Here is a 14475-nt window from a genome sequence, read left to right as displayed (position 1 = left end):
TAGGAGACCAAGTGGGCTAGGAGATCAAATCTCATCATTTACCCATTCCATCACAATCTAGCCTAATTGATTCCATCTTATCTTCTTCTCTTCTTATCCTCTCTCCTCATTCATAATCTGGAAATATCTCCTCATTTCACCTTCCATTCTCCAGCAAATAATCCAGGGAAAAGCTCCAAAGTTCATCCCATTTTCAACCACACAAATTTCCTTCCAACTCCACAAAACCGTGAACCTTAAAGGGGCTGCTGTCCCTTGGTGTTTCAGCCACCATTTCACCCATCTACACCTTCCTTTTCCTTGATATTTTCACCAACAAATACCTCTGGGAGTTAGTTGTTTTGCTACTCTAAATTAGGGACTCAAATCAGTGGCTAAACTATTCTTATCTTACCCTTTTGCTGTGAAATTTTCGTGACAGCAACATAGCCAAAACAGTAGTTGTTTTCGAGCATCAAACTAACACCCAAAAGTCTTCCATTTTTCTGCCCATTTTTGAGATTCAAAGTAGAGCATATGTAGCTACTTTCAAACACTTAAAACCCCTGAGAAAGTTACCCTTTACCTCTCAAAAAGCTTGTGTTATTCCACCACCTTTTGGCAACATACTTTTAATCCAAGTTGAGGCTAGGTATATTCATGATTTCTACTTTTTCTTTTTATCATCAAACCCACTGATTTAAAATGATTTAATACATGATAAAAGTCTAACACACATGTAAATATATGTCTTTATGTGTTAAGACATCCAAAAGAATACTCGAATCACAAGCTTGAGTGGAACCAGAAACCGCACAAACCATTCTCAACCCAAATAACTCTACGCGACAAAAGTGAGTTTTCTACGGCCCCTCTTTTATGTTTTACAAGTTTTGGGGGAGAATAAACACTAAACAAGTTATAGTTGAAATATTTAAAGGCTTTACTAACTAAAAATACAAGTTATGTCACTAAACATACTTAAGCTCAAATTTCAGCTTTTCACAGTAAAGTTATGGTCTGTTCACAGACTGTTTTTCCCTCCTTAAACTCAATGGATTTCAAAACTGTACAATATGGAAGTAGTTCATGTTAATACCTTTCTAAGGACTACTCTCACATGTTCATACGATTTTTCTACAATTTATAATGATTTTTACAAAACTGTTTATCATTTCAGAACATTTTCGGACCTGTCTGTAAAAATGAGTATTTTCACTCAGGTTAGGAACCACTTAAGCTTAGGATAAAAATTATGGACAAATTAGACTCATTTTCTAAACTTTGAGAGTTTACGGATCCAGATTTCGACTTATGATAATTTTTATATGATTTTTCTAAAAACATGGACAGAATTGCCCTTTTTGATTTATCTTGTTGTTTGGACTTTCAAATATATATAGAAAGTGTTGTGATAAATAAGAAGTACACCGATTATGATATTGTTTAGTTCACACATACTTTAATAGTTACAAAAGTGTAAATTATAACAAGTATTTCTAATATGATCATGTTGAAAATCTCATAAGATGTGATGATTTGGACTATGTCGATTTTGGTCACTCACAGTCGGGGTGTTGTATAAACTTTGTTATTCACTTACAGTCGGAGTACTGTCTAAACATATATATGGTCACTTACAGTCGGAGTACTGTCTAAATAATTGTTATGGTCACTTACAGTCGACGTACTGTTTAAACTCGTATTGGGACACATACGACCGTTGTCCCGATCGTATAAGGGACACATACGACCGTTGTCCCGATAGAACTTTGGTAGCTTTATATTATTAAGCATTACAACAAAAAGTCTTCAAACTCAAACAATTGAGAATTATAACAACATCAGGGATACAAATATACTAATACAAACTATGATGAGTTTGTATGTAGTATAAATATTGTTTGTAGATTGCTAAATATATTGTTAGTGTCTACTTATACAAACACTAAATATTTTGCTTCACAAAAATATGTTAATATTTACTTTTATCATAAGTATTTTAACATGAATACTTGTAAGATTTCAAGTATCCGGTCTCAGTAACATTGTTGATCATGTTTTGTCCAACATATTTTGTTAAACATTTCACGTTTTACAAAGAGAGTATGTAGTATACATAATGTTTGTAGATTGTTAAACGGATTGGTAGTATTTATTTATATAAATACTTAATATTTTGCTCCACAAAAATATGTTAATATTTACTTTTATCATAAATATTTTTACATGGATACTCGTATCGGATTTCAAGTATCAGGTCTCACACAAGCTTATCGGTAACATTGTTGACCATGTTTTGCACAACTTATTTTGTTAAACATTCCACGTTTTATAAAGATTTCTTTTTATAAAGCTCACGAAGTCAAAACCTGTTGAACTCACCAACAATTTTTGTTGACGTATTTTAAAAATGTGTATTCTTAGGTAACTAAGAAGTCGGAGGTAGGACATCGGTTCTAAGAAAATTATAGTTCCTTTCTTTTGGGAATAGACTTAACTTGTTTACCGTTGTGTGTTTAATATGAAGATGTAATTTCAATTCTGAAACTTAAAGGTTTGTAAATTATTGATTCAAATATATTATGTATTCGATATATGTGGTTGACTGTGATCCAATTGTATAACGTCGCAACCCCGACGATTTCCGCCCTCGATCGGGGTGTGACAAATAGCCCCGTGACCGGGTGAGATAGACCGGTGGGTAGGCAAGCACCCCAGAATAGCCTGACACGAGTAAGTCAACACACCATAATGGCTTGACATGGGTAGGTCAGCACCCAGTAATGGCTTGACACGGGTAGGTTGGGCACCCCATAATTGTCTGGCAATATGTATTTTGTATGGTATGTAGTATGATAGGGTAACTCACTAATCTTCGTGCTTAAAACTTTTATTTTGGTTTCAGGTACCTCTTCAACTAAGGGAAAGGAGTCGGTAGGGTAGCAAGTATGGCACACACATGATTTTCCGCTTTGAGAACACTGGGATTGTACTATGACATTTTTCTAATTTATGTTATGGTTTTTGAGACTTGTGATTTGTGACTTGATGTTTTGAAATGATAACACCGATGTTTTCCCACTACAAAGTAAATGACATTTAGTGGCATAAATTTTTAGAGACATATTTCTTTTGTGCCACTATAGTATTCTTTTAGTGGCACAAAATGGATGTTATTATAATTTGTTGCTAGCGGGAAACGTTTTTACCAAAAATTAGTAAGACCCGCCACACTTTGTTTCCCTCATATTGAAAATTTCCCCCTGTATTTGAGATTTTTATGAAGTTAACAGATTACGAGACTTTAAGCTTTTCAATTTCAAACTTACCCTTCTAATTACCTCTCACGCACTCAAGTCACAGTTTCCCACCCATGCCCTAAATCCCGAATCTTCGTCGCTATTGAGCCCGATGATATCCTTTAAATCGCCACTGCTCAACCTCCACAACTCGCCACCGCTGTCTGATTCCACTTCTTGTCATCGTTATCTACCCAGGAATCTATGACTCAGGTATAAAATTAATTTTTATCTAAGAAATAATGGTAAACTATCATAATAAAGTTTGATGATTATGATAAGGTTTGGCATCTGACCTTGAGTTTGATGTTAAAGTTGGTGCGGTTAATTTGATGTAGGGAGAGGAGTGAAACACTTGTCGATAAGTGGTAGCACTGAGAGGAAGAGGAGGGCTAGCACGGAGGAGTCTTCTTCAATGCATGTATCTCCCTGGGATGATAAACCTTACCGAGTACTACCTAGTGGGGAAATAGCTTACTACGACGAGCGAGACATGGTGTCGTTTCTCGATCCACCCAAGCAACTTATTCCTTTATATCCATCTTCTTACAACCCCGCTACTTATCTCTGGTATTACTCCATGCTTCACTTTAGACATTGTTTGATAGAATTTTGTATTTCTATGTTTTTACTTACCACATCAAATTATGTTTAACAAGATTGTATTCTACATGTTCGATCATTTGCCTACACATAGGGCATCAAAATCAAGATATGGATTAGGGGTTGGACCTCATTCAGTTAATATTTTAACTAGTATTGATATGGTTCCAATCTATATATCGTGAGATTACAGTTCCTAGCATGAGGAAATCTTCAAAAATTCTTGAAAAAATTGTACCTATGAAATTCCACTTACATGAAAGGCTTATGCATTTTGGTTTTAATTGAAGTTTATGTGATTGGAGTGTTGGCTTGTTTATGTTATTACAGTCATAGCCTGGAAATCAAAACCTTGATATGTATGTGATGACCAAGAAAAAGATTGATTATATCCCAGAGGAAAGGAGACATTGTTTGCTGGCATTGCTTAATCCCATGTATCTCTCTTTGAAAATTGTATGTTTCCCTATTAGTGAGATATGTTTTCAACAATGCTTACCTATTTATTTAGATGATTATGTCTTGTAATACAACTTCGTGTGTGTTGAACATGAACATGTATATGTGAAGTCAAAGATTAAAATGGAGGTTCAGATTTCATGTATTAATTTGTCCTCTTTTCTTTTGGTTGGAACTGTGCAGACTTATTTCAAGAGCTTGGGAGGTAGTAGGCACAAGATATGATAATTCAAACTTGGCAAAGAAAAGTTCATCTAACTTGTTTGGCAATGAAACCGGTATGAATTTGCTTGAATTTCCTGTCATTACTAGACTTCACCATTCTTCATAGTGAGATTTGTGACATCCCCATTTTTACGGCCAGGACCGATTTGTTTATGCTTTGTTTTATAAAATCAGAGTAATCTTTTAAAGAAAATGGTTGCGGAAATTGTTCCCAAAACAAGATAAGATAATAACTTATCAAAACATTTCTCAAAGAGAATGTATTTTCATTTAATAATAAAACATCGGGATGTCATGTTCCGATACAGACATATAAGCATAAACAGAACTTACATTTAATTACACAATTGATTTATATCTCCTTTAAATCTCTATGTGAAATATGTCTTCGTATTAATACCTGTGATACAAAGAAAACTGAGTGGGTCAGGCTTGGGAGCCTGGTGAGCATATAGGGTTTTCATCCCACAATGTTATATCATATATTTATAAATATAGAACATTCAAACTTGTATAATTTCACCATATAAAGGCAACTCTTATCCCACCCCCATCGATCCTCACAACGACACGATCTAAACTCTCGTATCTAAAATTTTCCTCTTTACCTGATCCCTACTCACGGATCTAAAACTAATCCTTTTCACCTGATCCATATTCACGGATCTAAAACTACCTGATCCATACTCACGGATCTAAAACTAACCTCCTGATCTGATCCATACTCCCGGATCAATAATTGTACCCAATCCATACTCCCGGAATAAGGACAATTAACTATACCCTAATCCTGATCTGATCCATACTCCCGGATCAATAATTGTACCCAATCCATACTCTCGGACTAGGGACAATTAACTTAGTCTTAATCCATACTCCCGGACTAATAACAAGTTTTATCTCTTTACCTGATCCATACTCCCGGATCTAAAACTAACCTCTTGGTCTAATCCATACTCGCTGAATAACTAGATCAACAACAACAACATCGGGGCCTTTCATCTGTTTATCACACATCAACTATCTACTCATGTTCTACCCAACATATTAGTAGATAAAAATATATATTTTTATACATAGTTTAAAACCTGTATAACATTCTCATTCAATACCTATTCCACATAACAGATGAGGCATACCCACATAACACGTATTTCATAGAGAATAAATCAGATCTATGAGATAGAAGAAAGTGAATATACATTCACGAATATAACAACAAAATATACACATAACACGTATTTTATACTAAATACTTAATAATTATGCGTTAGAAGAAAGTAACCACACACTCACTTGATTAGAAGATGATCGGACAACACTACGACTTGTAGAAGTAGTATTCTTCGGCAGATCTGGAAGATCTTTACAAAAACCGGACTCCTCGCGGGCAGAGATTCGGCTCGGGAATCATACTTCTCGGGATCTTCGGGGCCTCGAGACTTGCTTCGGGGCTCGGGAATGATACCGGGGCTTCGGGATGTTTCTTGCACGAAAAACGATGCAAAAACGCGAGAAAACCGGAAGAAATGAGCAAACTACTCGGCTGCCCTCGACACCCTTTTATAGGGGCTGGAAGGTCCAATTACGCTGGGCGTAACTTGAGATTACGCTGGGCGTAACGACGATAAGGTCGCTGACTCCCCCCATGGATAATATCGGCCAATATATATTTAAATTAAATATCGAAAATATTTAATAAACTTCAAAAATTCATATCTTCCTCATACGAACTCCGTTTTCGACGTTCTTTATATCCCGCGTAGGTGAGACCACGATCTACAACTTTCGTTTAGACTCCGTCGGCTAATTTCGAATTTATTTTTATTATTTATTTTTAGTAGGCCGGGACAAGAAAATTCCGTTATAAATTCATAACTTCTTCATCCGACGTCCGTTTTCGCCTATCTTTTTATCGTTTTACTACAATTAACGAGACCTTCGATTCTCATTTAGATTGTTTCGGCTAAAAACCGCTCGGTCTCAAATCGAGCATTCGGGCTGCATACCGCTAAGTCGAAACTTCGAAAAATCATAACTTCCTCATACGAAGTCAGATTTGGGCGTTCTTTTTATGCACGCTCATGGTTTAACGTATTTTACGAATTTCATTTATATTGCTAAGGCTGAATATCGCTCTAACGTAAATTCACTTTTTACGCCGCGCTGTGTCGTGCCGGTTCTGTCGCAAAACTTCGACAGGTCATAACTTCTTCGTTATAACTCGGATTTCGGCGTTCTTTATATGCACGGAAACCTTGTAACATATACTATAACTTAATTAAGATTATTCCTTCAAAATAATCTTCCATCAAAAGGTCATTTTTGATGCTTAACGTCTCTAATTGACTAGCCCGGATCTACGGGCGTTACAATTATCTCCCCCTTAGGATGATTACGTCCCGGAATCATCAACGAAATAGGATTTGCATAATGATTCCACACGTTATTTATTCATCCTAGGTAATAACCGTAACTTATATGTTTCCTCGAAAGAGTATTTAACTCTATGGCTTTCTTGATCGCAGAAGATGCCCAATCTTGCATCTGCTTATCGTACTATGTTGTACTTTCAATCGTAACCTTCAAGTTACCAGATAAGTCCTTATTATGGAATCCTTCTTCTTCTCAAGATAATTAGTTTCATTTATCTATTGTAACAAATCGATAGGTCGTGCTCTATTGACCTCTCATCGCACGTTACGACGCTTAAACTCGGTCTTTAAAGAAGTTAAATTCCAGGATGGAATATACCTTTCTTCATATTCTAATGTGACATAATCACATTTCAGCATGTATCATTTCTACCTGCAAACTTCTTTTAACAACGAGTGCGACACTATCAATCGCATTAACTTCAACCTTCTGACTTAAGTCAGATGTTACATCTAACTTGGTCCTCTAGACCACATAACATACTCCTCGTAGTCGAACTCAAATTTAAATATGACCACTAGGGTCGGAACAAGAACCATATTACTAGTCATTACCGAAACAATGGTAATGACATACCAGAATAAAATGGAATCAATCACTAGCTTCTTGGTAACCTTGTGACTTTCCCTGATCCAAGTGCGAGTCCTGTGCTTCCGGTAGTATATGCATCTATGACCTTTCACACCTACTCATACTCGTCCCAGGTATTGTCCCTTAGTCGACCAAGTCACCATACAAGAAAATCAGACAATCATTCAACACATCAGTTAGCAAAACTAGGGTTTATATTAATTCCTTGAAACGATTACACAAAAGTTCAAGTTCACCCTATACTACGCCTCTAGTAGGCTACACTTCCTGATACAGACTTTATATATTGACATGAAGTCTTCATCCTTGAATCCTCGCATTGTTTTCTGCTTCATCGAGGATCATGTGGAATGCTCTTGGCTTTGGTGGTGCATTTGGCTTTATAGCCTCTTCTCTTCTTGGGCAGTTTTGCTTGAAGTGTCCTTCTTCACCACACTTAAAGCAGGCTTCTCTTTTGTTTGGGCATTTGCTGGCGTAATGACCAGTCTTCCCGCATTTGAATCAGGTCATTTCCTTAGAGCATTCCCCAATGTGCTTCCTTTTGCACTTGTCACACCATTGTGCTCCTTCTTCGAGCTTCTTCGAATCAGACTTCGAAAATTTTCTCTTCTCATCGGACTTTGAAGATCCTTCGATCTTTCTTTTCTTGCCCACCTCGATTCTCTCCAGACCCCTTTCCTTTAACTGGGTCTCCACATTTCTAGCTACTCGGATTGCTGTCTTCAAAGTAGTTGCCATCTTGACCGTTGGACCAAAGTCGACAGGCAGTCCATTTGCGAACCTCTCGATTTTTGAGAGTTCAGTTGGCACTAAGTATGGAAATAACTTCAACTTTTCGGTAAATGCCATAGCATAATCATCAATGCTCAATTTACCTTTCTTCAGGTTCTGGAATTCATTGTTCAGATCAATCAAATCTATCTCTGAGCAGTACTACATCTTTAACTGCTCAAGGAATGATTCCCAAGACATCCTTAGTGCTTCCCCTTGGGGCATCGTATCTGCCAGTAGCTTCCACCAGCTCAAGACTCCAGTCTTCAGTTGTCTAACTGCAAAGATAGTCTTCTGTTTGTTGCTACAGTCGCAACTTTCAAACACCATCTCCATTTTGAAGATCCAGTCCATAATCTCTACAGGCTTTGGGCTCCCAGAAAGACTTGGGGGTTTGGCGCACAAGAAATTCTTATACATACGCCCATCCCTGTTTATTTCCCTTTTCGGGTCATTCCTTTCTACCACTGGGGGTTCTGCTCGTCCAATCGTCCCACTGTAGTTACCTCCCTCCGAATGCCCTCCATTCACTTCAGGTTCTTCCACTTGAAGTGACACTTCCTCACGATTCTGTTGGAGTAATCGCCTTGTCTCCTCCATTTGGCGATCCAACATCATCTGTATCATCGCTTGCACCCCAGCCATCGTCATTGGCTCTGGTGCTGCTGCTACAACAAGTGCTTGCTCAACCACAGGTGGTTGATTCCTGTCTTCGTTCACATTTCCAACTCCACTTCTGGTTCTTACCATTTTTGATCTACACACCAAATAAGGTGAATTCAGATCCTCAATCACGATAGATAATTAAATCATCCTTACTAATCCGAAACGTTTACATGCTAGTTCTAATATCGTTGTCGTACGCTTAGAATCCTAAACACGTAAGGTCTCCAGATCCGGTCGGCAACAGACCATAGATCCGAACAAATAATAGCATCAATATAGCTATCACACAAAACATTTAGCACATAAAAGCATTTTAGGCATTATTCCTAAAATAAACTAGTGCTTGTGTCAATTTAGGTGTACTACCTAACATATTTTAGACACACTCCTCACAATCATTACTTAGCATTCTAAGTTTAAGTCTAGAAATTTCCTACAAATTCCTAGTTCGCTTAAACTAATGCTCTGATACCAACTGTGACATCCCTATTTTTACGGCCAGAAAAGACCGATTTGTTTATGCTTTGTTTTATAAAATCAGAGTAATCTTTTAAGGAAAATGGTTGCGAAATTTGTTCCCAAAACAAGATAAGATAATAACTTATCAAAACATTTCTCAAAGAGAATGTATTTTCATTTAATAATAACACCTCGGGATGTCATGTTCCGATACAGACGTATAAGCATAAACAGAACTTACATTTAATTACACAATTGATTTATATCTCCTTTAAATCTCTCTGTGAAATATGTCTTCGTATTAATACCTGTGATACAAAGAAAACTGAGTGGGTCAGGCTTGGGAGCCTGGTGAGCATATAGGATTTTCATCCCACAATGTTATATCATATATTTATAAATATAGAACATTCAAACTTGTATAATTTCACCATATAAAGGCAACTCTTATCCCACCCCATCGATCCTCACAACGACACGATCTAAACTCTCGTATCTAAAATTTTCCTCTTTACCTGATCCCTACTCACGGATCTAAAACTAACCTTTTTCACCTGATCCATATTCACGGATCTAAAACTACCTGATCCATACTCACGGATCTAAAACTAACCTCCTGATCTGATCCATACTCCCGGATCAATAATTGTACCCAATCCATACTCCCGGAATAAGGACAATTAACTATACCCTAATCCTGATCTGAATCCATACTCCCGGATCAATAACTGTACCCAATCCATACTCTCGGACTAGGGACAATTAACTTAGTCTTAATCCATACTCCCGGACTAATAACAAGTTTTATCTCTTTACCTGATCCATACTCCCGGATCTAAAACTAACCTCTTGGTCTAATCCATACTCGTTGAATAACTAGATCAACAACAACAACATCGGGGCCTTTCATCTGTTTATCACACATCAACTATCTACCCATGTTCTACCCAACATATTAGTAGATAAAAATATATATTTTTATACATATTTTAAAACCTGTATAACATTCTCATTCAATACCTATTCCACATAACAGATGAGGCATACCCACATAACACGTATTTCATAGAGAATAAATCAGATCTATGAGATAGAAGAAAGTGAATATACATTCAAGAATATAACAACAAAATATACACATAACACGTATTTTATACTAAATACTTAATAATTATGCGTTAGAAGAAAGTAACCACACACTCACTTGATTAGAAGATGATCGGACAACACTACGACTTGTAGAAGTAGTATTCTTCGGCAGATCTGGAAGATCTTTACAAAAACCGGACTCCTCGCGGGCAGAGATTCGGCTCGGGAATCATACTTCTCGGGTTCTTTGGGGCCTCGGGACTTGCTTCGGGGCTCGGGAATGATACCGGGGCTTCGGGATGTTTCTTGCACGAAAAACGATGCAAAAACGCGAGAAAACCGGAAGAAATGAGCAAACTACTCGGCTGCCCTCGACACCCTTTTATAGGGGCTGGAAGGTCCAATTACGCTGGGCGTAACTTGAGATTACGCTGGGCGTAACGACGATAAGGTCGCTGACTCCCCCCATGGATAATATCAGCCAATATATATTTAAATTAAATATCGAAAATATTTAATAAACTTCAAAAATTCATATCTTCCTCATACGAACTCCGTTTTCGACGTTCTTTATATCCCCGCGTAGGTGAGACCACGATCTACAACTTTCGTTTAGACTCCGTCGGCTAATTTCGAATTTATTTTTATTATTTATTTTTAGTAGGTCGGGACAGGAAAATTCCGTTATAAATTCATAACTTCTTCATCCGACGTCCGTTTTCGCCTATCTTTTTATCGTTTTACTACAATTAACGAGAGCTTCGATTATCATTTAGATTGTTTCGGCTAAAAACCGCTCGGTCTCAAATCGAGCATTCGGGCTGCATACCGCTAAGTCGAAACTTCGAAAAATCATAACTTCCTCATACGAAGTCAGATTTGGGCGTTCTTTTTATGCACGCTCATGGTTTAACGTATTCTACGACTTTCATTTATATTGCTAAGGCTGAATATCGCTCTAACGTAAATTCACTTTTTACACCGCGCTGTGTCGTGCCGGTTCTGTCGCGAAACTTCGACAGGTCATAACTTCTTCGTTATAACTCGGATTTCGACGTTCTTTATATGCACGAAAACCTTGTAACATATACTATAACTTAATTAAGATTATTCCTTCAAAATAATCTTCCATCAAAAAGTTATTTTTGACGCTTAACGTCTCTAATTGACTAGCCCGGATCTACGGGCGTTACAAGATTTTATAATTTTCTTGATGGTTGTTAATTATTATTGTAAGTAAATTTTTTAAATTTATTTTGCTAGTATTTTTATAATTTGATAAATAATTATATGGATTCTTATTTGAATGAAACTTCATCTTGTATCATATCAAGATAAATACAAAGTTGTAGAGTTCTACTTTGTTACTTTGTACATTATCTTTGTTAAGATAATTTCACATAACTAAAAATTGGTTTTATTTTTTTTATTTTTGATGTTAGGTTGGTGGTCAATGATGGTGGTTCTAATATGATTTTTGGCAAGTAGTATCGATATCACTTTGAAGCAACATCCACTCAAAATGTTAAGTGTTGAACAAATGCAAGTAAAAGGCTATGCTCTTCGTTTCAATAATGTTGCATCTCAAATTTAGGACTCAACTAGTTTAATGTTTTGAGCAGTTACAATCTACAAATGTGTAGACTAATTAAGCCTTTTGGAAGATATTTTTGTTTTAAATATTGAGAGTATTATTGTAAGGCAAGTTTAGTTTTAATTTAAGTAATGCTTTGTGTTTTGCATTTTATCTTACTTATTTTTTATTCCATTTAAATTATATATAAAAGAAAATTAGACCTAGTTTTTAAATATAAATGCTTTGAGTAAAAAAAAAAAAAGTTTAGCTAAAAACATAAAAATTGCTTTTATTTTAGAAATTATATAGTGGCATAACAATAGTGCCCCAAAAAACCGAATGTGCTATAGTGACATAAAAAAGTGTCATTAAAACCTAAAAGAGCTGCAGCGACACAGTTGAAAAGTGTCACTAAGGGTCTTCAGTGGCAACTCTTATAGTGGCACTTTTTTTGTGCTGCTGATTGCCAAGGGGATTTTTAGTGGCATTTTTTCTGTGCCACTAAACGTTATTTTATTTGTAGTGTCCGTAAATCATTTTTATAAGTAGCATAATTAAACAAAAAAATTTAGGTCTCGATTTTGGGATGTTACAAGTTGGTATCAGAGCCTTGGTTTGAGGGATTCAGGCACACCTTTGGGGTGTTTGGACTCAAATCGAGGGCTTGAAGGATTTTTACAAGAAAATTAGTTTTCTAAAATTTTAAAAATAAGAGTTTTGAGAAAGAACAAGGTGTGTGATGTGTGCGACCGGTCGAGCTCAAGTAAGTTTTTCCCCAAGATACCCATACATGTTATGTTATGTTATATGATGTGATTATGAGAACTGCATGTTAAACTAGGGCTAAGGATCTAGGGAGGATGTCGTGTATGCATGTTATGTGATTATGAGAACTACATGTTAGACTAGGGCTAAGGATATAGGAAGGATACCTTACATGCATGTTGTATTAGTTTATTGAGCTATATGCTAGGGCTGGTTAGTCAGTCGTATGGTAGCCTGATTAGGTTATGATTGGTAATGGTTACTCGATGCACGAATGTTGCTTGCTTTGTGCTTATAGGGGTTCCAACTAACTTTAACTTACTAGTAAACGAATATGTAATAGTATTCGCAAGCTAGTTAGAGAAAGATGGTAGAGACTCCTTGTGCAGCTAATGGTGGAGAGTAGGTCGGAGAGTGCCCTAGGACAAGCCTGGGATGAGATTATATTGGAAAGCGGGATTAGTATAAGGGACTTGGTGAAGTCGAGGCAATCCTTGATGAAAGTACGGATAGATGTGGAAGTTAGTATGGGCCCGTACTACTCGAAGCAGAGGATCCATACTCGAGTCAATAAGGGCTAAGATAGAACCAGGAAACTTGGAGAGTGTGTGAGACCTCTCGAGAGTATGTATGACCCTGACGTTTATGTGTTTTATTTCAGTATGACAATTACGCAACATCGAGCAGGAGTTTTAGGGTCTGGGTCAGGATCAGGATCAGGCTTGGGTGCGGGATCCGAGTAGGTTGATGATGAGCTACGCGAGTTCAGCGCATCTAAGATCACGAGAGGTATCCTTGAGGCGACCCCGATCATTTTCCGGTAAATCAAGGAGGGGATTATTGAGCTGATGGAGGATCGCCTCCAAACATTCAAGAGTGACTTAGCATCCAGCCAATCAGGTACGCACACATTGTCCTTCACGAACTTCAGGGGGAGTGGCGCACCAGACTTTCACGGGGTGAAGGACCCCATTGCTGCCAGGAGATGGATCACAGACATCGAGTCTACGCAGGTGACGAGCTTCTGATTGGAGGGGTCGAAGGTCAGCTTTGCAGCGGGTTGTTTGAGATACAGAGCTAGGGATTGGTGGGAGTAAGCTGGTGACTCGTTGGGAGCCCCAGCCATTGAGGCTATGACTTGGTTGGATTTCGTGACCAAGTTTAGGGTCGAGTTTGTGCTAGTTGTGGAGCTTCATCAACTAGCCAGGGAGTTTCTTGATATAAGACAAACTACGAAGTCAGTGGCGCAGATCACCGCTAAGTTCCGAGAGAGGGCCTTGTTGGTACCTCAGTATGTAGGTCATGAGGAGATGTGGAAGACCCGTTATCATGATATGTTGATGGCTGATATTCAGAAGCATGTCAGCTACTCAGCTTGTTCGACCCTGGAGTCCATGATTGCCAGGGAGAGAGAGATATTGACTTAGAGCACCTCAGGAAGAGGAAGGCAGATATGGAGCAGGTTATTGGGGTTTCGGGGAAGAAACCCAAGGGATCCGACATGAAGCTGAAGGGCCAGTCGGGCCAGAGCTGCTGTAGGAAATGCGAAAGGCC

The 14475-nt window shown here is 37.6% G+C and overlaps 1 long non-coding RNA gene across 2 annotated transcripts; it reads left to right on the top strand.

Annotated features, from left to right (window-relative positions):
• The first annotated feature begins 146 nt into the window (after positions 1-146).
• LOC145011909 (uncharacterized) lies at positions 147-12327 on the top strand. Of its 2 annotated transcripts, XR_013664323.1 has the most exons (6): positions 147-631; positions 745-833; positions 2888-3494; positions 3620-3851; positions 4527-4621; positions 12023-12327. It is a non-coding gene; the product is annotated as an uncharacterized LOC145011909 (long non-coding RNA). The 2 variants fall into 2 exon arrangements; XR_013664324.1 differs by lacking the exons at positions 4527-4621; positions 12023-12327 and adding an exon at positions 4215-4321.
• The last annotated feature ends 2148 nt before the right edge of the window (positions 12328-14475 follow it).

Source organism: Lactuca saligna, chromosome 8 (genome assembly GCF_052625555.1).
Source record: "Lactuca saligna cultivar CGN05327 chromosome 8, ASM5262555v1, whole genome shotgun sequence".
Lineage (NCBI taxonomy): Eukaryota > Viridiplantae > Streptophyta > Magnoliopsida > Asterales > Asteraceae > Lactuca > Lactuca saligna.
This window is presented reverse-complemented; position numbering and strand designations above follow the sequence as displayed.